Here is a 23,988-nt window from a genome sequence, read left to right as displayed (position 1 = left end):
AATTCAAGAAAATGACAACGTTACTGCTCAGTGGACAAGTGGGCTCAATAATGCATGAATTGGACAAAAAAAAAAAACAAAAAAAAACACCGCCCTTGGGAAGGACTATTTTTTCAATGCTCACTCTCAGTCCTGTCGTTCTGCTACATTTTGTGCAGTGTTGGGCAGTAACCTAGCGCAAATAGTTTGTTATTGTACTTTTATTTCAGGAGTTTCTACTTGAAGATTTATTTTTTTGATGACCTTTCCTCCTTACATTTGAAAACTGATATCTGACCTTCTCCAAATATTCATGGCAGTTACTTTTATCAACCTCTGCAAGTGACAAGATATATAAAAAATGAAAAAAAATAAAAAAAGACTAAAGGGAGAAAGGTAATGTCAACTGCAGGTGAGATTTGGATTGATCGGTTCATTGCTTGCTTGGTGCGCAAACGGTGTATAAAAAAATGAAGACATCAAGGTAGGTGAATGAAAACATTACGCTGACGCAACAGATTCGGAAAACCTTCCACGGCCTTATTCAAGAAAATAGTTTTATTATTGGCTCTCACAGCAATTTGTGACAAATCCCAACTTGAAATATGGCCAGATTCTGGTGTTCAAACAGTCTTTGTCAAACCTGAACTGAAGTAAGTTGTTAGCATTAGCTAATGTAGCTTTGGGAACACATTTTGTTATAAAAGCTTGAGCCAAAACTGGCAAAATAGTAATTCAATTTTTTTTTTCATAATCAAATGGGTGATTGATTCTGATTGAAAAATAATTTCGACTTAAGTATATTTTAAAATCTGCATTTTTGGACTTTTTTCCACCAGTGAGATCCACCTCACAGTTTTGAGGACCAGGCTTTGCATGTGTGAAATTGGTATGTTTTTCACATGCTCGGTGGGTTTTCCTCAGCCAAAAGATGTGTGGTACGTTAATTGAACGAAATTGCCTGTAGGTGTGAACGTGTCTGTGAATACTTGTTTGCTTATAAGTGCCCTGCAAATGGCTGGCGACCAGTTCAGGGTGTACCCTAGCTCTCGGCCAAAGATAGCTGGGATAGGCTCCAGCAATCCTGTGACCCTTGTGAGGAGAAGCGGTGTAGAAAATGGATGGCTGGGTGGAAAATGCTTGCATCATGTGGTATGTCAAATTGTATTGTGTTTCCTTTTAAACAGACAGAACGGGCTTGTGGAAACAGGAAGAACACACTGCATTTGCTTGTGTAACTTGGACAAATGGTATATTGATCATTTTGATTCATTAAAGAGCGCAAATACAGTATATACTTTGGGGTACAGTTCTTTTTTCTCTCCCAGTAAGCTGTTGTTTATTCTATCTTAGTTCCTTTGAACACAATAAACACCTCACCTTTTAATAAAATACGAAATTGTGGATGACATAGTTAAAAAAACACACTTAAAGCCCCACTGACATCCCTATATACATTGTAAAAAAAAAAAAGATATTGTAATGAAAAATACATATAACATTATTCCCTTCAATGACTATACAAAAAAATAGACATGAGCAGGGAGCGTGTCATCCATGCGCAAAGTTGCGGAAGTCTCATTCGACAACCAAGTGGTGGCCATATTGCCTGCAACGTCATCAGTAGATGTTACACCAGCACATTCGCCATTGAAAACACGTAGTGGCACCTGCTATGGGAGACGAATAACAGACTTTTCTGACGCCACTTCTGACAGGGAAGCTCTTTTCGAAGAAGAGAACATCTCACATTCGAGTGAAGTGACCAGAGCAATATTAGCCTATCGTTTTGAGCCATATTTAGATGATATGCGGATCACTTCTAACTAACAACAGACTCCCCGACAGTATGTATGAGCCACCCGGGCTGCGCGGTGATGAGTCACCCCGGCTGAAGTCGTGGAACAAAGAGCTACCTTCCAGCAGGTAAAACGACTACAAACACACGAAACTGCCCGAGTGCGTTCCTGCTGACAATGTCGCTTCCTTCTTCTTCTCCAGAACAAATCCCTCGAGAGGATTTTCATGGCGGGAGTTACAAAAAGTCATATACGTCAAAATCATGTTGTGTGGTGAAAAAACAGATGGGTCCATTCCGGGTGCCTTTTTGTAATTATTAAAAACATACTAAAAATCGTGCTTTTCGTGTCAGTGGGGCTTTAAATAATGTATCTGAAGTAATGATAGGCACTGTACTTAGCCTGCGCGATCCTGCCAACTCACGCCCCCAGCATTTGGAAACATTATTCCTTGGGAATCAACAAAAACATGAACAATAGCTGGGTGTAACTTAATCATGAAAAGTCATCCTTGTAGTTCATGGTAGCCCCATGCCTCCAAGTCCCGCAGTTTTGTGTGTGTGTGTGTGGTGTGTGTGTGTGTGTGTGTGTGTGGTGTGTGTGTGTGTGTGTGTGTGTGTGTGTGTGTGTGTGTGTGTGTGTGTGTGTGTGTGTGTGTGTGTGTGTGTGTGTGGTGTGTGTGTGTTTGACAGGTAGCGTGGTGGTGATTGATTAGTAGTTTTGCCTCTCAGTTCTGCAGACCTGAGTTCAATTATGGCCTCGAGTGTATAGAGTTTGCATGTTCTTCTCATAGATGCAAATGTGTGAAGAGTTGTTAATATGTCCCTTATTAAGGGAAAGCAGCCAGTTCAGGGCATCCCCCGCCTCTCGGCCAGAGTCAGAATTTTCGTACTTTTTGCCTCCAAGATGCTTGTTTCCCTTTATGAATTTTTAACTTAAACCTTATTTGGAGAATCCTGTGCTCCTCACTTGCCTCGGTGCTTCCCTCCAATTGGATCCACTTACTTTCTGGCCGAGCGACATCACAAAAACTCATTACCTGATATTGCGTATGTGATGATAAACATATCTTTTTAGCTTGTATTAACAGAGAGGGAGGCGAGATGCCGGCCGACTTCACATCGTTTCCAGAGCACAGCTGCCCCGTGGCACCATAGCTCACCTCCCACATCACCCTTCACCCATACCCCGATGCGGCTCACCCTGTTGTACCAACCTCGATGAATGTGTGCGCGCCACTTGCAGGCAGGTGTCAGGAATTCAAACACCTTGCTACGCTGCTTGTTGTTGTCCTTTCGTACTTGTACAGTACATCGATACACGCCTTATAAATATATTTCAAGGTTTATACAACGTGGGCGCCACGGCGGTGCAGCTGTAGAGTTCTGAGGACTGGGGTTCAGATCCCAGCCCCGCCTGTGTGGAGTTTGCATGTTCTCCCTGGCCTGCGTGGGTTTTCTCCAGGTACATGCATTAATTGGAGACTCTAAATTGCCCCTTGGTGTGATCGTGAGTGCGACTGTTGTCTGTCTCCATGTGCCCTGCGACTGGCTGGCAACCGGTTCAGGGTGTACCCTGTGTCCTCCCCAATGACGGCTGGTATTGGCTCCAGCACTCCCGATGCCCTCATGAGGACAAGCAGCTCAGATAATGGTTTCTACAAACATGAGATTATACTACAGTGTATGCGTGTGCTCCGTCTGGAATCGAAAGGAGCGGGAAGGTGCATTGTTCGAGAGAAACAATGGGGACTGATTGGGGTTCTTGTTGTTCTCAGAAGGCTGCTTAGCTCCAAAAATAGGCTAATTTTGAAGATTATTTAAGATATCTACATTCAGAATCGGGTCACATTAAAGCACAAGCTTGAGGTTGGGGCCCTTAATTGGTTACTACAAAAAAATATTAATTCCAGGGATACCTAAATTTAGGATTGCGTTTTGAAGTTATGAGCTAATTTATTATAGTTTTGCTTCGACTTGTGAGAACATCCACTAAACATATAAGATACAGTGGCACTACATAGCAAAATCGATATTACAGTTTGCAGTATACTCTCTCTACAATTGTGAATATGGAATTTGTTGTAAAGATAAAGATTATACTGTATACATTTTCCAAAACCAAGCAAGAGAAATTCAAGTAGTTTTACTGCTTGACTAACAAAGAAGATAAGCCTGCCAAACAAACGCTAATGCTAACCAACTGAATAAACAATGTGGCGCCATATTAATGTGAAGCAAAGTATTTATGAACACGCTACACTGATAACATCAAGCAGTACAGGCTGGTTCACCAATAAGATACGTAGACCACTACGTCTCATACATTATACACTACATACCACCTTTAAAAAAAATTGTATTCTCCAAGCACCGCCATCATGTCCAATATTAAAATACTGTAAAAAAAAAAAAAAAAAAATCCAGAGGGTGAGCTTTTAGTCCTGAACACACATTTGACATACTTGAAAAAAAAAAAACAACTAAGTACAACATTAGCACTATTTTATACCCCCCCCCCCCCCCAACCTACAGAGAAAGGAGGAGTTGAAGTGTAATCTCAAACTTTAGCGGGTCAGATTTTGCAGGTGTACCTAATATTGTGCCAGCTGCGGGTTTGGAACAGCATTGTTGCCTTCCCCGTGCCAAGAAGGGGGTGTTTTGTCAGATTTTGTGGCTCTTGAGATCATATCCAACCTGGATATGGGAATAGGAAACAAATCAAAAGCAGCATGGCATCCAATCTCCCTCTTTGTTCTCTAAATGAAAAAGGATACGATGAGATGGGCCAGGGTGGAAAGGGGGCGGGGGCAAAAGGGGGGGTGGCTTGCCATGCTCCTCTCTGCAGTGTTGTGCAGACAACATAAATCATGCAGCGTGGCCGCACATCGGTGATGGATGGCCAGAAAAAGAAGTAGGCCAGGCTACATCACTTGTGATCTGCGGCTTCATACTGGATACAAGTCACAGAGGTTTTATATACCCCCCTCCCTCGGTGTCCTTCCACTCTGGCTCTTCAAATGCAAGGAGATGTTTGGGTATATTCAAGACATCCATAATGGAGACACGATGTTCCGGTATGTTGACAAAGACGACTCAGGTGACTACTGCAGTCAGAGTGAAATACAGTAGTGAGAAGAATGTGATGTAGCGCAGCTTCGACTCATGCTATGCATTCCCAGTTTTTTTTCCATACTCAGATCCTTTACTGTAGGCTGTGTTCACAGATGTAGTTCAGTCATCTATTTTGGATCAAAATGATGATTCAAAGGATAGATAGTGCTGATATTTAATTCGATTCGCTTCACGGTCATTTTTGCTCTCATTTTAATGCTGGTCTTGTCTATGATTCATGTGGTTGGTTCATGTCTTTGGTGTGTGGTGCATTCACAATTCAGCAGAAGTTACCCAAACCCCACCACAGTTCACTTGCAAGGTCACTAGGACCACTTGGACATGTACTCTCCAAGTACTGAAAACATGGATGAGCCACACAAACCAAACACCTGGACCAGGAACCAAGACCAAAGACATGGAGTAAACAACATGGACCAGCTGCATGGACCAAGCGCTAAAATAAAAGCAAAATAACAAATAAAACAAAACAATGTAGAGTCTTTTTCTTCTTTTCCTTTCGGCTTGTCCCGTTAGGAGTCGCCACAGCGTGTAATTTTTTCCTTCTAAGACTATCTCGTGCATCTTCTTCTCCACTACTGTCCTGAACACCTACTGTCCTCATGTCCTCCCTCACAACATCCATCAATCTTTTCGTTGGTCTGCCTCTCGCTCTTTTGCCTGGCAGCTCCATCCTCAGCACCCTTCTGCCAATATACTCACTCTCTCGCCTGTGGACCTGTCCAAACCATCGAAGTCTGCTCTCTCTAACCTTGTCTCCAAATCATACAACCTGTTCACTCCAAGCGAGAACCTCAGCATCTTCATTTCTACTACCTCCAGTTCTGCTTCCCGTTGTCTCTTCAGTGCCACCGTCTCCAATCCGTACATCATGGCCGGCCTCACCACTGTTTTATAAACTTTGCCCTTCATCCTGGTGGAGACTCTTCTGTCACATAGAACACCAGACACCTGCCGCCAGCTGTTCCACCCCTCTTGGACCTGTTTCTTCACTTCCTTACCACACTCTCCATTGCTCTGTATTGTTGACCCCAAGCATTTGAAGCCACCCAAAACAATGTATAGTGAACCAGGCCAAATTTAAAGTTGTTTTACACTCCTGTTTTGGGATGATAACGTTCCCTTTTGCTCACGAATATAAAAAAAAATCCCCCTTAGTAAGGTTCCTTTGGCAGTAATTGAACTCTGGTATACACTGAATTCATATGATCTAAAACCGTATTATATTGCCGTTCAAGATAAAATGAAGGGAGGTTTAACTCGAAAATCATGATAATGACATAACTACAGAAGTCCCCAGTTTAGCACGCGTGCTGCTACGAGCTAGTAGTTTCACTCACTCATCTTAGATCTATACTTCTGTTTCACTGATGAGAAGAGACAACTCACTAACTTGAAGTGAAGTGTTTTGGATCATTTAGTTTGTTGTTTTGCACATGAAAAGAAACTACCGCGTTCACAAAAAAAAGAGCCAACTAATCCCGACCAGCTAATGATTACACTGGAGGTATGAAAGCAACCTTCAAAGTGACAATGCAGGGATTAGCATCAGATCAAGAAGTCAATCAGGTGCAGATTGTCTACAAAATACTGGGTGGGAAAAATGGAATAAACATCTTATTTATTTTGGAGCGCATCAAAAGCATTGTCTGCTTCAATCAATGCACATTTCCCTCCTTCCCGTGAGTGTTGAGGTGTAAAAAAAAAATGTTGACCTTTCACAGCAACATCGAGCTCATCAGTGCAGACTGCTTGTAAGACAATTTACAAGAATGTAAACAAGCATCGCTATGCCACGCTTACAGCCTACTAATGAACGTTTATAATCGTTTAAAAGTAGAGAGGTTTGCTCTTTTACTTTTCAATTATGTCAAGTTCTAATTGTGTACCATTTACTCTTTTGATATATGAACACATGTGCACCTTTTTGGGCCCAGAAAAAAAAAGTACAGTGTAAGAAGACATACAGTGAAAAAGTATTTGTAAACCCTGCTATATTGCAAGTTCTCCCACTCCCCAGAAATCATGGAGGGGTCTGAAATTTTCATCGTAGGAGCATGTCCACTGTGAGAGAGATAATCTAAAAAGAAAAATCCAGAAATCACAATGTATGAATTTTTAACAATTTATTTATGTAATACAGCTGCACATAACTGTTTGAACACCTGTCTATCAGCTAGAATTCTGATCCTCAAAAACCTGTTAGTCCGCCTTTAAAAGTCCACCTCCACTCCATGTATTATCCTGAATCAGATGCACCTGTGTGAGGTCGTTTGTTGCAAAAGAACACCTGCCCACCCCATAAAATCAGTAAGACTTCAACTTGTAACATGGCAAAGACCAAAGAGCTGTCCAAAGACACCAGAGACAAAATTGTACAACTCCACACGGCTGGAAACTGGTACGGAGAAATTGCCAAGCAGGTTGGTGAAAAAAGGTCCACTGTTGGAGCAATCATTACAAAATGGAAGAAGCTAAACATGACGGTCAATCTCAATTGAAGTGGAGCCCCATGCAAGATATCACCTCGTGGGGTCTCAGTGATCCTTAGAAAGGTGAGGAATCAGCACAGGACAACATGACAGGACTTGGTCAATGACCTGAAAAGAGATGGGACCCATGTTTCCAAGCTGACTGTTAGTAGTACACTAAGACGTCATGGTTTGAAATCATGCATGGCACAAAGGTTCCCCTGCTTAAACCAGCACATGTCAAGGCTCATCTTAAGTTTGCCAATGACCATTTGGATGATACAGACGAGTCATGGGAGAAGGTTTTGTGGTCAGCCATGAAAGCCAAGGATATCAAGGTTCTGGCGTGGCCTAGCCAGTCTCCAGACCTAAACCCAATAGAAAATCTTTGGAGGGAGCTGAAACTCTGTGTTTCTCAGTGACAGCCCAGAAACCTGTCTGATCTAGAGAAGACCTGTGTGGAGGAATGGGCCAAAATCCCTCCTGCAGTGTGTGCAAACCTGGTGAACAACTACAGGAAACGTTTCACCTCTGCAATTCCAATCAAAGGCGATTGTACCAAATACTAACATTGGTTTTCCCTGGTGTTCAAATATTTATTTGCAGCTATACCACACAAATAAAAAAAAAAAAAACATACAATGTGATTTCTGGATTTTTCTTTTCAGATTATCTCTCTCACAGAGGACATGCACCTATCATGAAAATGTCAGACCCCTCAATGATTTCTAAGTGGGAGAACTTGCAATATACCGGGGTGTTAAAATACTTATTTTCTTCGCTGTATATTTGCGTTTCTTCATGGAGATGAAAATTTTGGGCTCAGAAATTTACTCCTGAACAGTGTTACACTGCTATATGTTGCCCCTTTTCCTAAGGCAGGATTGTACCTCACTTCCTCGGACACTTCTAAATACAGAGCAAATATTTGATCTTGTCTCTAACCAGCGAGAGGATCTTAAAACTGTATGAAATGTTTTCTTTTGGGCTGTAACAAAATCATAGGCCTCCTCCTGTTATAATGGACTTGGGCGATGTGGGGAAAAAAAAATGCAGAAGATCTTTTGGACACGACTTAATGGACCCCCGGTGACCGTGAAGATATTTGTGGCGCTGCCTTTTTCTGTGCGAAAGGTTGCAGTGGGTGGTGGAGTAACAACATTCTCTGTTTTTAAAGCAACAGAGGAAGAAGGTCGGCCAGCAAGCAGAGCTAACAAGGAGAGCATGGTCAAACGAAAGTGAGAGAAAAAAAAAAAAAGAATCCTAACGAACCTAGTAATTCCTGTTTAACGATCCTTGGACTGAAGTATTCCAGCCAGAATTACCACAAATGGTCCAACGGCAAGATCTCTGGTTCCTCTAGTGTAAAATATTCACTATGTGGAAAGGCTACTACACTTCTGGGAAGTCAAAATGGAAGCCAATGAAATTGATTCAGGTCCGACAAAAAGTGTGTACCGTGACTTTCCAGCCATGGGGTACTGCGATGCACGAGTGTCTTTTGTTACAAACACAAACACATCAAATTAAAAGCTATTTTTGGAAACGTCTCCACATGGAAAGACATCAAGAACTTTATGACTCACTGCATCTTTGTTTGACACAACTGAGACTCGAGTGTTTTTAAAACCATGCATTGGGGAAAATGGGAGACTATTTTTTTTGTTGTTGTTGTTGCCACCACGGCAACAGAGTCTAGACATTTTCCTTCTTCAGGTGGGTGGCTTCAGATAGAAGAGGTGTCGGAAAAAAAAGATACCTTTTCTCCTCACAACTCTTTAGAATTAATCATTCAAAAACATCTCACTCAATCATTTTTGAAACATTTGCTAAACAGAAACAGCTCTTGAGAAGATTCTGATGTTCACAACAGACATTGTGAAATGCCAGAGACACTCGCTTGCATCTGAAAGTAAACATTTCTGTCACCACCAGCACGTGTTCATACATTTATTTACAGGGTTGAAGGTGGCCTGCAGGCAGCGGTGTAAATAGGTGGGATTTTTGACAGCGGTCTTCTTTCGCTTTCACTAATTCCAAATCCACCAGCACGCTTTAATACTTCCCCATGTATGTCGCCTTTATCCAGCTCGCACTTTAAGACGGCATGAGGAGCAACGCGGTCCATATTGCCGTCTAATTCCTGGATCGCCCCCAGATGGCTTTAAGTCTTTTCACTCATAGGGAGGTGAACATTAGCACCCTTTACTAAACGTGCATTTTACTATGCAATCTTAATCATTTAAGACTGCAAAAAAAAAAATAGATGGATTCTGTACTTTGCTAAATTAATCTCAGTACAAAGGCTATTAACGCGTGTAACGAAAACGTCTGTACAAATAAACATCCATCTGTCCCTCCAAAAAGACAACTAAAACATCGACCGTAATTTCTCGAAAAGTGTGCAATTTTTTCCAAAAATATTTTCAAAAAGTCAATAGAGTGCATTACATTTAGGTTTGGATGAAAATAAAATACAATCACTTTGTATTGTCGCATACAGGTACATAGAGTGGCAAAAAAAAAATTCGATATGATATTCAATGTCTTATGTTAAACATTTGTATATATTACGGTAATAAGCACCACCAACCTGAACTCTGACCTCCTCGGGGACACGGGAGCTTTGCATTTCATGACCGTTAGCATAGCATATTTTTTGCTACTGCACCAAAGATCAGAAACTACTGCCCGTGAGTTTGTTTTAACTTAAATGAAGACGAAAAAATGTCGACTACACTGGCTAGTTGTGCAGCCGCTTTTAAAAGAAATTTGTCATTACTCCGGCCGATGACGCGACCAAATCGGAAGCAAAACAACATGAGCTGAAACCACGTAGTACAATCGTAAGATCATTGAAACAAAAACAAAAAAAAAAATTGCGCACACATTAGGAATACATTTTTAAAACTGCCCGTTATGCTCGTTTCTACGTAGTTTGAGCCCTTGTTTTGATAGCAACCTGACGCTATGAAGATTGTAGCTGAACGGGGGCAAGAGGCTGCACTGTTAGCACGGTGGAGCTTCCCCTCAAAGCACTGACAATAATGAGGAATAAAGGGAACCAAGACTCTTGGGATTCAAAAAATGTTCCCTCACAAACACCATGGATGGCACAGAGGATGACATGCTGTGCCAGGAAGATGGGATCACTGTTCATGAATGCAAGAGATATCAGAACTGGACCAAGTCATCAATGAGATTGACAATGATGCACAAAGGTAGCTAAAATAAATATTTTTCAGATTGGAGAAGAGTCAGTTGCTTCTTTTGAAGTCGTGGCCAAGGATCTCTAATGTAGTGGGTAAACTTACAGTAACTGATTTCACTTGTACAAATAAACTGTTCCTTCACACAGTGAATGTCCTTTCACATGTCTCTCTTCACATATACACAAAGATTTGTCTGTCCATGGACATACAAAGACACAATCTGTCTGTTGTGCATGTGCACACATCTGTCAGTTCACCTACACCAAAACATACGCACCGTATGTCACTCCTTTCACACATTTTCACTTGACATGCATGTTTCATGTATATAAACTGTAAACACCAGTCTGTTCATTAACCTCCATGGACAACGTAATCTTCTGTCCGAATCCAGCGACACGGGGGGCACTGGTCACTGGCCTTGTTGGCCGGGGTGGCTCATTTTCGCCGCCGAGGTGGCTTATCACGGTGCCGAGCCAGGCCGCTTTACGGCGTTGTCATAGCATGCGGCTGAGTGCGCCATTGCCAGCAGTGTTGTTCATAGGTGCCGCCATCTGCAAGCCCGACGCGGCAGGCTTCCCCGGTGAGCCGAAGCGGCAGCCGTCCGACGTGCACAGACACATTTAGCACCCCTGTCATACGTATGTAGATCTTTTGTTACGTTATGAGAGACGGATTACATGGTCTGCCCCAAACTATTATTTTATTGAATAGCTGTATACACAACTACCTGTCTTTTGGGACCCACGAAGCTCTCATCCTTTGCACCTGTGCAATCCATTTTTCACAACGAACCGGGTCTCTTGGAAACTTATGAAGGGTAAATCCATCCTCCCGAGTGTTCGAGCAATATCCAGCAATGCAACAAGTCGGCATTTTGGCTAACACGAAGGAACAACGAGCTACCTTCCAGCAGGTAAAACTAGTACAAACAAACGAGTCCGCTGGAGAGCGCTCCTGCCCCGTACGTCACTTCCTGCGTCTTCTCGAAAACAAATCCCTTGAGAGGATTTTCATGGCTGAGTTACAAAAAGCCATATGCGTCAATATCATGTTTTGTGATAAAAAAAAAAAAACAAACAAACAAACAGATACCAGCTGCTGTTTTTTCATTAATAAAATACTAAAAATCATCCATTTCATGACACTTGACCTTTAAACGCCTGGTCTAATTACAGTGCCGAATGCAAAACAGCTGTGACAGGTGTCAGAGGTGGCACCGCCCAGAGCAGTTTCCTGGCCACGGCCAATCTTCTGTTTCTTCATTTACATACACACACAGGTCTTTATTTTTGTGACCGGCCCAAATCCGAGAAGGCTGATGTGACAAAACTGCGGAGGCGCGTTCGACCCATTTTTCAGAATTTTGCAGATGTGTGAAGCTGGCGTGTTTAAAAAAAAAATACAAATTTCTGCGCTGCTGTGGCCGTGAACGCACCCGACTTCATTAGCCACAAATGAAATCGTCTCCTTTCATTCCCTTTAAACGTGGTACAATTGTCGGAAGGGGGAGCCAGTCCGTGGGTGACTGGAGCATTTTCTTTGCTCTTGCATAGAATAGAGGATTTTTGTGGGTTTCGGCTACACTGCAGATGCGCCAAATATATCCCAAAATGTCATTTTTATCTCTTATAATCAACGGAGTTTGCAGTAGTTGCAAATAACGCTTCATCATATTTATAGCTGTTTCTAATACTTTACTGTATATGGCTTCTTTTATTTGACACCACATCTTATAGAATAAATGAAGACCTCACTTGTTGGCATTCTGTGTTGTAAATGCAGGACAGTGGATGTATTCTCGGTATTTGGATCTTGTGACTGCGCAGGAGTCCCTACGGATATCGCCAGTGTCAATAAATACCTTTGACAATCATGACTCATCACTCTTCGCTTTCTGTTGCTAATCGTATCGATTTCAACGCGTTGAAGTGTCAAGGGCACGCGGCTGAGGCCACATTGAAGTATTTTCCATCTTCTGAAAGCTACAATACGAAAATACTGCAGGGACGCTGCCCTACTGCCCTGCTCATCAGCAGCAGTGGAACATAGTTTGCGTGGATGAGCAGAGTGGGAAAGAACATGCGAGTGCCACTATATGATGTTTTCCCCCAGCTGTGACCAGAATAGGCCGGCGCTCATTAAAGTTTCTCTTCTCAGTCATCCAAGCCAACAATCGCAGCGCAAAGCATCATATATCTCCTGTCTTGCTGCCATTGTGTTTTCTCTCTCTCTCTCTCTCTCTCTTTTTTTTTTCTTCTCCTTCGGGCCATTTAGCAAGCGCTTCCTCGGGTCCACGCCTCGTGACTCAGAGGAAGTTGGCAGCGAGGGGCTCCGTCTTTATCACTTCCGCATCAAACGCAAGCACCCCTCCCGGCTCAGGCTTCTTCGCGGGACGACTGCCAAAAGAGCCGGAGCCCGTTTTAGCTGCCCTAATAGCCACGACGGAGCTCTACTTGCAGCCACAAACTGTTCCCCATCAAAACACCAAACCACAGTTCTATAATCTAGGATTTGAGGAGGGGGGTCTTGAACACTTCAGGAGGGAAGATAAACTGGTAGTATGATGAGGGAGAACCTGGGAAAGAAAAATGTAGATGAATTTAAGTATGAAAAACATCCAAATGGTACGCACTTTGACGCCAACATACTTATCTTGTGAGCTTTTAAAGCCACGCAAAGTGAAGGCCAACTAGTTAAATTCGGGATTTGCGTGGTTTTTCCTCCGAGCACTCCGGTTTCCTCCCACATCCCAAATACATGCAACATTAATTGGACACTCTAAATTGCCCTCAGGGGTGATTGTGAGTGCGATTGGCTGGCGACCAGTTCAGATCACCTCCTGCCCGTTGACACCTGGGTTGGCTCCAGCACTCCCCACAACCCTTGTGAGGATGAGCGGCAAAGAAAATGGATGGATGGATATCATGTTGATGGTCTGTACTGTAATGTAAGCATCAGCCTGTCATTCACATAAACTCAATGCTAACGGTTGTTTTTCTAATCTCATACATAATGGTAATGGCCATTCACATACTCGTACCGTTTATTCATTGGCCACATAAATACAGTGAATCTTGTTTTAACGGACCCCGATTTAACAGACATCTGAATTAACGGACTCGGTGCTGTGAACCACGTGACTAACATACACGTGCCTGGACGCATGCCAATTGCATGTACATTAGCCACGTGGCTGCACGCTGGTTTGAATAAACTTGATACATTTTCAAGGTTTTTATATTTGCATTCAATTTGTACTGAATTGTGTGTTTTAGGCCACAAAACAATTGATAATTTTGTACTGAATCGTTATGTGTAGGCCATGAATAAGTAGATCAATTTAACGGACAATCCTGCACCTCAGCCACCTCATTAAATTGAGGTTCAACTGTACATGAAAATATTCATTTAATTCAAATATATTACACATAAGGGTAAAGAAAAATTGCAGCTAAATAAATGTTTGAGAACAAATAGTTGAAAAACATTAAATGCGAAATTATTTCACTTAAAAGTTTAATACAATTGAACCGTAATTAAATATATTGGACTGGACTGAAGAAAAAAAGGTTTTATCTACTGTAATGATGCAGTCTCAACAGTTTTCAGTAATTCTTTCACATAGCACTATACGGAGCGTGCCACACTTCAGGAATCATTGCTGTAACACATTTCATGAACAATACCTTTTTCCAAAACGAAGTGAAATCGAGTTCAATTCCTCTGTTAATTTTCCTCCTGTTCGGGCTGCTCTCTGACCTTTCATACGTCTTGGCATTCAAATTGCGGTTATCCAGAAAACACTGCCAAAAAACAAAACGCCTGGGAGACACTGTATTATTGATGTCGGAAGCAACAAATCCACCATCGTGGACGCCGCGCACCGACCGATGCCCCCATCGTATTTCATACCTCGTCTGTGACGTTTTCTTGGCTTATCTGACAATGCAGGCTTTTCATGTCATGGAATTAATTCCCCCTTCCTTTTGTTTCGCTTGCTGCTCGCGCCGTCACGGAGTCACAATGGAATACGTTGGGTGGTAAGCGGATGCTCGTCATTGTCATTCAGCCGGAGACAGACGGCGTACTTAACAAGCAAAAGCTCGTTAGATTAATTTTTGTTTCCCTCTTGCTCGCTCGCAGTCTGACTGGAAACATTCTGATGTGCCGTATCATGGCTTCTGAGCTGACACCACGTCAGCAATAATAACAGCATTACACAGATTTGGAGTGCGGCGCATTGTCACTACCGTTGCGATTCCAGGTCACCTATTTCAGTGGTTTAAAATAAAATATTGGTGGACCAGCGAGGAACTCACTAATATAAGCATTTGTGCTATTTTTATTCTCATAAAGCTAAAATGTGTACCGTAATTCCCGGCCTACAGAACACACCTGGTTACAAGCCTCACCGAGTCCATTTGTAAAGGAAATACCATTTGGTACGTACACACACCGCAGCTGTGTAAAAGCCGCAAGTGCCCACATTGAAACACGGGATATTTACAAAGACGGTGCACAGAAAGAGTTTAATGCTAGTGCTGACGCTAGCGCCGCACTAAAGCTAGTGCTAACACTAGCACTGCACTAAAGCTAGCGCTAATGCAATGATTGAGCTTACGCTAACAGAGGTGGTTAAAATAAAACTTAGAGGTAAATATCACTGAGACACACTAGTAACACAGCAGCAACACACGAGCACAGTGCTAACACTAGTGCAGCGCTAACAGTGCCGGTAAAAGTCACTTCCTCGGCACATATATTCCACTGGTCTCATTCTTACCTTTTCCGCTCGAGTGCCACCTTGCGGCCATTAGGGAAAAATGCATACATTAACCCCATAAAACGCAGAGTTGAAAGTGTCTGAAAAAAGTCGCGTCTTGTAGGCCGGAAATTATGGTAATCATTTGACATCAAAATGACACGGAAATAATTTATGATAGACTTATGATAGACTATCTTTGTCATTGCCACGGTGAATCGTTGGAGTCGTGTAGACAAGTGGTGGACCAGCCAGGACATCGCTACCATTAGCAGCAGCGCAAGCATTACACTGGTGACATTTAAAGCTAAAAGAACCTGTTTTTATTTTTGTTTTTTTTTTAAATGCTATAAGTCCTGCATTGCTGGTTGGGCAATTGGACTCCAGAGGCAGGTTAGACCAGTAAAGGTATGTTTATACTTGTGCTCTCACATGAACACGGCAGCTATCGCACCCCAAAATTTTGTTCAATTGCTTATTTAATATGCTGGAAAATCACTCATTTATTTAGGTGTCATCAATGAAATGGTATGAGCACGCCATGCACATCAAAGTCTGCCTGTGTTAAACGACACCGGCACGCTGCTGAAAGCAAATGCCTGTGTCGCTTCATCCACCCAAACTCTATTCAAAGTTCCTAGAAGCATTACAAATGCAATCAATAGAATGTTGAGCAAACAAAATGCTAGAAATAGGCAGAAATGTTTCTCTATGCTCATGTGGGATGATGTGGCCATGTTCTTTCATCAACAAAGGATTTCAACAATCAACTAAAAAAAAATATATATATATATATATATATATATATATATATATATAAATGTTTTACTAGCACTATTTTCAATTGTAGTCTTAAAAAAACCTCCAGACATTAAATAGGGGTAAATATTACACAGCAGAAGTGTGGCTAGTACTTCAGTGAGGAAATATCAACTCCTGCAGTTGCTGTCACAGGCTGACTGACTAAAATAAGGGTGGTCCAAAATTTGTCTGATAATCAAATACCGGTACTTCATCAGAAAACATATTTTGGGAGGGATTTTTTTTCCTGCAGACATGTTTTTTAAGTATAGAACTATGGAGTACGTGCCAATATTCACAGCATGCGAGAGGCCCTTTCAGTACATTCATGGAACTCAGTATTTGCCTTCCTGTGTCCCAATCAAATTACCCAAAATCGCATTAGGGCAGTTAAGTTTATGGCCACCAACTTGTCACTCCACCAGGTGCACTTCCAAGGACACACCCTTGCTCTCCAGAAGACCCAGCTTGGCGCAAATCGGTAGCCAAACTGGCAAATACGGACAGTGAGACTTGAGCTTGGATTAAAATAAGGATCAATCACTATTTGCAGATGCGCTGTGTGCAAAAATAGAGCCCTGACTGTTTATTAATTTTACAGCTTGAATGACAGCTTGAAATGATTTAAAGGGTACACTTGGCTTGGAGAATTGACTGGTTTTCTCGCTGCCACTGTCAGTCCTAATCACCCTTTCAGTGGTTTATAATATCAGTGGACTAGCCAAGACACTCCGATAAATTCATCACGACAGTGATTAATAAACTGACCTCAAAATAGCCCCCCGGGACACCATTTTTAGCTATGGCACTAACCGCAGAGGGCAGAGTTCACATGAGACACGGGGAATCCACTGGCGATTCAGTACATGTTTTTTTAAATAGTGCGTGGCTGTCTCATACAGCATGTTTTATCCGCTTATCTGGTTCAGTTGCTGGGCGCCAGGCAATGAGTACACTCTTCCCTTCACCAACTCTGCAGGAGTTCTTCCCACTGATTTGTTTATCATTTTATTTGCACGGACCTCACACTTTTACTGTGTTTTCATTTTTTTTTTTAGCTCCTACACAAAATATGACAACACACAGGAGGCCAAATAACATCTTGTCCACTCCCCGCATTAAAACACAAAACCTGCGATAAGTGGAGCAGACACCCCTCATTGACTACATGACCCTTCTTGTTATTGCCTCTTGAATACATGGAGGGACCAGAAAAGTGCACAATTTCATGCATCACTGCTTATATCTGCATTTGATCCGGATGCCTCCCGGACGCCTCCCCGGTGAGGTGTTCGGGGCACGTCCCACCGGAAAGAGACCCCGGGGACGACCCAGGACACGCTGGAGAAACTATGTCTCTCGGCTGGCCTGGGAGCGCCTCGGGATCCCTCCAGAAGAGCTGGATCAAGTAGCTGGAGAAAGGGAAGGCTGGATATCCCTGCTAAATCTACTGCCCCCGTGACCCAACCCGGAAAAATGGCTAGAAGATGGGTGGATGGAACGCTTATAAACTCACCGGTGATTCTTGTAATAGAACCCGGTGGACACAAGTGATCCAGTTCGGATGATATAAAGTCACTGCACTTACAGTAATTTACAGCAACTGCATATGGCAGGCCTATGGAGCTGTGTAAAAATGTACAAGTACTCGAAGGTACACACATTGTGATACAAAAATATATATGCTGAAGAAAAATTGTGAATTAAACAGTATGACACCATCAGATAACTGCATGAAATATATGAGCTTCTCACCAATTTGCAATGAAAATAAAGATTCTAATTCCAAATGTGGTAGAAACTTCACAAAATGGCTACCACCATAAGAGGCCGAAAGAATCTTAAAAAAGCCAAAAAGTTTCATGACTTACTTCTTCGAAAGCTTTATTTTAGAACGACAAATGATGATTGATTTGAGAGACCCTGGTAGGTTACACACCTGTCCACAGGAAGTTGAAAAAATGAATTTGTCTCACACAGGAAGTTGAAGGAAAAACATGACACAGGAAGCACTTTCTTAACAATTGTGCTGAAAATAGTGACAAAGTGTGACTCTCCAGAAACATGGCTAAACTAAACTCAGTCTTGGGAAAGTTAATTTTATATGCAAACAACTTCAATTCATTTTAAAAATGGTTCCATTCCATTGCAGAAAAAAGGTTCAGTTCATCGTTCATGATTCAAAATTTGGAACTAAGTGTACCATTCCAAAAATGATCTCGTTCATAATTCTTGTTTTATTTCTCAATATGTTGCTGACGAGCTATTCCCCTTAAAATACTGCCATTTCCCCATTGTTGCCACCCATTTAGTCGACACGAGTAGCCAGCTGCAGCCTTCACCCTAGTTTAAGAAAAAAAAAAGGACAAACTTGTTGCTTGGATGGATTTTTTTAAAAATGAGTTATTAGAACTAAAACTTGACTTTTTACCTTCACGTGCAAACAAAAACATGCAACACAGTATGAGAGGAATGATGGTGGAAATCTTTAAAGACCATTATTTAAGACATATTGACATATTGTACACATATGTATACCCAGCCATTCATTTTCTGAGCCGCTCATCCTCACAAGTGTCACGGGAGTACTGCAGCCTATCGCAGCTATCTTCGGACAGAAGGCAGGATACACCCTGAACTGGTTGTCAACCAATTGTAGGGCACATGGAGACAGACAACAGTCACAGTCAAAATCACATCTAGGGGCAATTTAGAGCATCCAATTAACGTTGCATGTTTTTGGGATGTGGGCAGAAACCGGAGTGCCTCGAGAAAACCCACACAGAGACGGGGAGAACATGCGAACTCCACACAGGTGGAGATTTGAACCTTGGTCCTCAGAACTGTGAGGCAGACGCTCTAAACAGTCGCGCCACCAAGCCGCCCACCATCCATCCACCCATTTTCTTTGCCGCTTATCTTCACGAGGGTCGCGGGGAGTGCTGGAGCCAATCAAGAGGCAGGTGGCGGGGTACACCCTGAACTGGTTGCCAGCCACACACACAATCACACCTAGGGGCAATTTAGAGTGCCAATTAATGTTGCATGTTTTTGGGATGTGGGAGGAAACCAGAGTGCCTGGGAAAAAAAAAAACACCCTGGCACGGGGCGAACATGCAAACTCCACACAGGCGGGTCAGGATTGGACCCAGGACCTCAGAACTGTGAGGCCAAAGCTTTACAGCTGTGCCACGGTGTGTACATATTTTTCAAAATTTTAAAGTTTCCAGACATCCTAATAAGATGTATATGACATGCCTTCATCAAAATGCAATGTTAACTAATGCTAATGTGTGCATCCCCCAAAAAGTAGGGTTAGCAGCTCTGTTTAGCTTTTTATTTTGACATGGTAGCAGGGGCAACCATCCCTTGGGGGTTGGTTTCTGCATGATTGTGCTTCTACACAACCAACACTTGTCTGGTCTGGCGGATGGATGCTTGAAAATGGCTCTGGATCTTCACCTCTTCTAGCTAGCATCATAGTCTTAAACTATACAAGTAAATGACTGTGCTGCACTTAAGACATTATTATGTCCAACTTGTAGGCATGTGACAAATACGATTAAAAAAAACTTATTCACTGCCAGGCGTCCATGTTGATAGTTGTTGGATGTTTGATATTTGAATTCAACATCCGTCAATGGCGGTGATTGACATTTATAATAGCCTGTGTACTCTACTGGTAGCACCAAAATACCCACTAGTATTTATCCCTTACCAGTTCCATGTAGTTGTCCTACTAGTATGCCAAAGTTTTCCAACCAGGATGTGGAAATATTATACAGTAGTGGGAAATAAATTCTAGTAAGGCCGTAGTTCAACGACTGCGCTGAATTGTCTTACTAGTTAGGATAGAGAACGCACGAGTGCATGGACTGTTTAACGGGCTAACATAGAAGAAAAACTAATTCCCCATTTTCACTTTTTGACTTCCCTCCAGTGAGGTGTATGCCGGTGATTCGCGTAATTAAAATGAACCGTCACTTACTCGGGTTGGACCCCCTGAAATCACATCCTTAATTGCTTCGCTCATTAAAAAACATGCCGTGTGGCTTTGTGACGTGTGGCCCATTAAACTTAATTACTGCCGCTGCCATCCGTGCACTTAATAATGCCTTCATTTCTTCTTTTGCTATTGTTATTGTCAGGTCGTTTTTGCGGCTTCAGACATTAGCGTTCCGTAATGGGGATCAAATCATTTTTGATTTACGATTTACTGCATTTATTTTCCTTGAGGGAACTTTATAAATTAGTAGTCCAACGTGAAGGCTCCCTAGGTTGATAGTCCTGTCTTGCGCCCTCGAAGTCCACAAGGCCACGTGGCCAAGTATCGGACTGTTATGCTAACACTTAGCTTCTGATTCCTTTTCAAAATAAAAGTATGCATTATCACCTGTGAATTCGAACAGATTCTCTTTGTTTTTCTTTTCTCTTTAAAAAGGGGTCTCGCTTTTTTGATCTTTGGCTCTCGGTCCAAACCATACACCCCACCCCCACTATAAACCACCAGATGGATGATTCACAATTGCAATGAAGCATTCTGGTCCCTGGCCAGACAGGAAGTCCAAATGTCACTTAATAATGAATCAAAAGTGTTGGGACAGATTGTCGGGGTTGTTGACGGATGACCTCTCTTTCCAAGGAGGGGCCGCCTTTCTCGATCACGCCGCAACGACTTGAAATGCTGCTGAATTTTTGATGAGAGCTCCACCGCGCTCTAAACACCGAGCGCCCGTCATATGAATATGAGAGGAGTAATTAACCAACGGTTGAACTGCTCTGATTTCATACTTAATACCGTCTTGTTTTTCGCCAAGTGGATGGAAAAAGGCTTTCTTTTAACGATACGGGAGCGAGGTTTGGTAGATTGAGAGCACTGCTTAAGAGTCATGTTGTTGCTCTGTTATTTAAACAGTGGAACAATCTATTCAAATCTGATAAAATTTAATTCACACAGCGTGATGATACTGGATCACCTTTGACAGCGGATATTTATCTGACTTTGTTTGTCTTCAATGTCACAGCTCAAGAACTCCCACCAGGAAAATCTGCAAGTCACATGAAAAATAAAGTATGGAATTAATTGACGTCTAAATAATACATTTAACACTCAAATAACACATTTAAATCATTTAAAATGACTAAAATTGATTGCGTGATCCATATGACATATGCTAGTAGTTTTTATTACGTATTAGTGGACAAGCCAGGAAATAGCAACTATTAGCAGTGCTGCTAACATTACTCTGTAATTTAAAGTTGCAGGAGCGATTCTTCCTCAAAATAGCACATTAAAATCATTTTGATAAGTGACTATCAAAGTGTAGTAAAGGCGCTTGAAATTTCAAGAAAATCAGAAAATGTTAGATTTGAACTGTGGATAATATTCCGGCGGCACGGTGGATCAGCTGGAAAGCGTTGGCCTCATAGTTCTGAGGTCCCGGGTTGGATCCCGGACACACCTGTGTGGAGTTTGCATGTTCTCCCCATGCCTGCGTGGGTTTTTTCTGGGCACTCTGGTTTCCTCCCACATCCGAAAAACATGCAACATTAATTGGACACTCCAAATTGCCCCTAGGTGTGATTGTGAGTGCGGCTGTTTGTCTTCATCTGCCCTGTGATTGGCTGGCAACCAGTTCAGGGTGTACCCCGCCTCCTGCCTGTTGACAGCTGGAATAGGCTCCAGCACTCCCCGCAACCCTCAGGAGCATACGTGGCAAACAAAATGGATGGATGGATGGATGGATGGATGGATGGATGGATGGATGGATGGATGGATGGATGGATGGATGGATGGATGGATGGATGGAAACTATCCTTTGAAATTGACTGAAAAATTCACATACTAGCGATTTTTGTCTCATTTCTGTATTGCCCTTGATACCAAAAGAAGCCGTCAAATCCCGGGCTCCATTGAAAAATAGTAATTATTGTTAAGGAAGTATGTGATATTAAGTGATACGTCTCTACACGAGACACACTTTTAATTTAAATTTTATAATTTAATAATTTAACGTGAGTTTTTATTGGATGTTATAGAGAGTCATGATTATACTTTGAATAGAATTTGTCTTGACTGATGAGTTTGAAATGGTATCAAACCATAACTATATGGGAACCAGTTAAGGGTGTCCCCTGCTTCCTGCCCGTTGACAGCTGGGATAGGCTCCAGAACTCCCTGCAGCTCTCATGAGGATAAGCGGCAAAAGAAAATGGATGGATGGATGGGTGGATGGATAATATAAATTACACAAATTGAGAGGCGATGTTTTATTGCAGTTTGCGTTACACCAAACTGCAAATGGCAAAATGAAAACCAACACCAGATTGGAGGAATTTATTTTTTCATTAAATGTCTTCCAGTTGCCATTGGGGCCAAGGAGGCTAACGACTCAAGACCTCAAGCAAATGGACTTAGAGTATTTGCTGTATGTGGTAGTTGGTTATGACTTTGGAAGGTTTACCACCAGAGATGCCCTAAATAGAACATCGGCCATTATTTGACTAGTATCAGCTGTGACATTGCAGCAAAGTTACATTCCGAGTTATTTAATTTAGTAGCCCCACTTTTTGCTAAGTCCCAACAGTTTTTGAAAGGCTTCAAACGGGAGCTCTGTAATATTCTCCTTTACGGCTTTGAAAGGGGCACACTTGACACTCGACTTGTCACTCCGCGGCCTATATTACATTCTGATTCAACCCGTACGCGGCTCAAAATGACACCCGGCTGTAGAATCGTATTCATTCGACTGCGGGCGGATAATCCTCCAAACAAGCCCGTCTATTCTTTTTCAGCCTTCTATTACATCAAGCTAATTGTGCTGTTAAACACAGAGGCGGTCCAGGCGGATTACTGGAGTTAAGATAAGTTAACAATCTGCTAATTAATTTCAATACGAGCACGGTCATGTTTCACCTGATGGATGTGAAGTGGTGAGGCTTCACGCAGTTTTATTAAAGCTGGAGTTACACCGCGTGGTTGAAGTGACACAATTTGGATGGTTTTGCTCTCAAGTGGCACAAGTGGAACGTACGTCATGGCACTATAAATAGGGAAAAAATGCATGGACTCCAGATAGGAATGGGGTTTCTTCCACATAGGGATAAATATCCAATACGTCTCCGATACCTGACAATGTGAGTGCAGCGTTATTGTGCTCTTACTGAAACAACCCAAGATGCAACAAGATGCTGCCAGTAGAAATCAGTGTCAAGGAAGTACCAATATGTTGCCGTGAACATTTTTCAACTGAGAGACTAAGATCTTTGTGTGTCAGGATAGGCAACGTTTAGCCTGGGTTGTTCGTGGAAATTAGCATTGGCACTTTTTTTTTCAAGAGCTAATCATCTGCTTAGCCATTTTTTAAGGTACTGTTTAATGTGTTTGAAATATTTGTACAAATGGCATCAATTACACACTTTTTTCACTACTAATAGTACACTGTACATATTTAGTGCATCTTGTACTTGCTTCTGCTCAAAAACAAAAGCAAAGACAATTAAATACGGTTTAAGTAGCCAAAGGTTTCCTGCTGTTGAAACCTGGAGGTTTTTTTTTTTTTTATTCATCGTGTAGTTAGTTTCATGTGTACTGTTTACACAGTTACTGTATATCGGATATGTGTCACTTGAAATGTAGATGAAGAAAAATTTAATCAAGGAACTTTAAATTGCAATTGGCCAATCGGACCTGGAGTGTAAATTCAGCCTCATTGAACTTTTCGAGTTAGAATCAACGAAGTTCCATTTTGCAAAAGAATGGGCAAAAAGAAGCTCAAAGTTGAGCGCTCACAAGTTCCACGCAATCTTCTTTTGGAAACTTTCAGA

General features: G+C 42.1%; 1 protein-coding gene and 1 long non-coding RNA gene across 2 annotated transcripts in view; one reads left to right on the top strand and one right to left on the bottom strand.

The window, feature by feature from the left end:
* The window catches only part of rtn4rl1b (reticulon 4 receptor-like 1b), a 175,593-nt gene that overhangs the window by 67,138 nt on the left and 84,467 nt on the right, over positions 1-23,988 (top strand). The gene's annotated exons all lie outside the window — the stretch shown is intronic.
* Positions 11,730-23,988, bottom strand: part of LOC133504643 (uncharacterized) — a 31,812-nt gene continuing 19,553 nt past the window's right edge. Inside the window, exons 3-4 of the long non-coding RNA XR_009796041.1 lie at positions 21,138-21,209; positions 11,730-13,173 (exon numbers count right to left, since the gene is read on the bottom strand). This is a non-coding gene — a long non-coding RNA (uncharacterized LOC133504643). The remainder of the gene's footprint in view (positions 13,174-21,137; positions 21,210-23,988) is intronic.

This window comes from Syngnathoides biaculeatus, chromosome 8, assembly GCF_019802595.1.
Source record: "Syngnathoides biaculeatus isolate LvHL_M chromosome 8, ASM1980259v1, whole genome shotgun sequence".
In the NCBI taxonomy this organism is placed as follows: Eukaryota; Metazoa; Chordata; class Actinopteri; order Syngnathiformes; family Syngnathidae; genus Syngnathoides; species Syngnathoides biaculeatus.
Note: the sequence above shows the minus strand (reverse complement) of the source record. Positions and strands in the feature narration are given on the sequence as shown.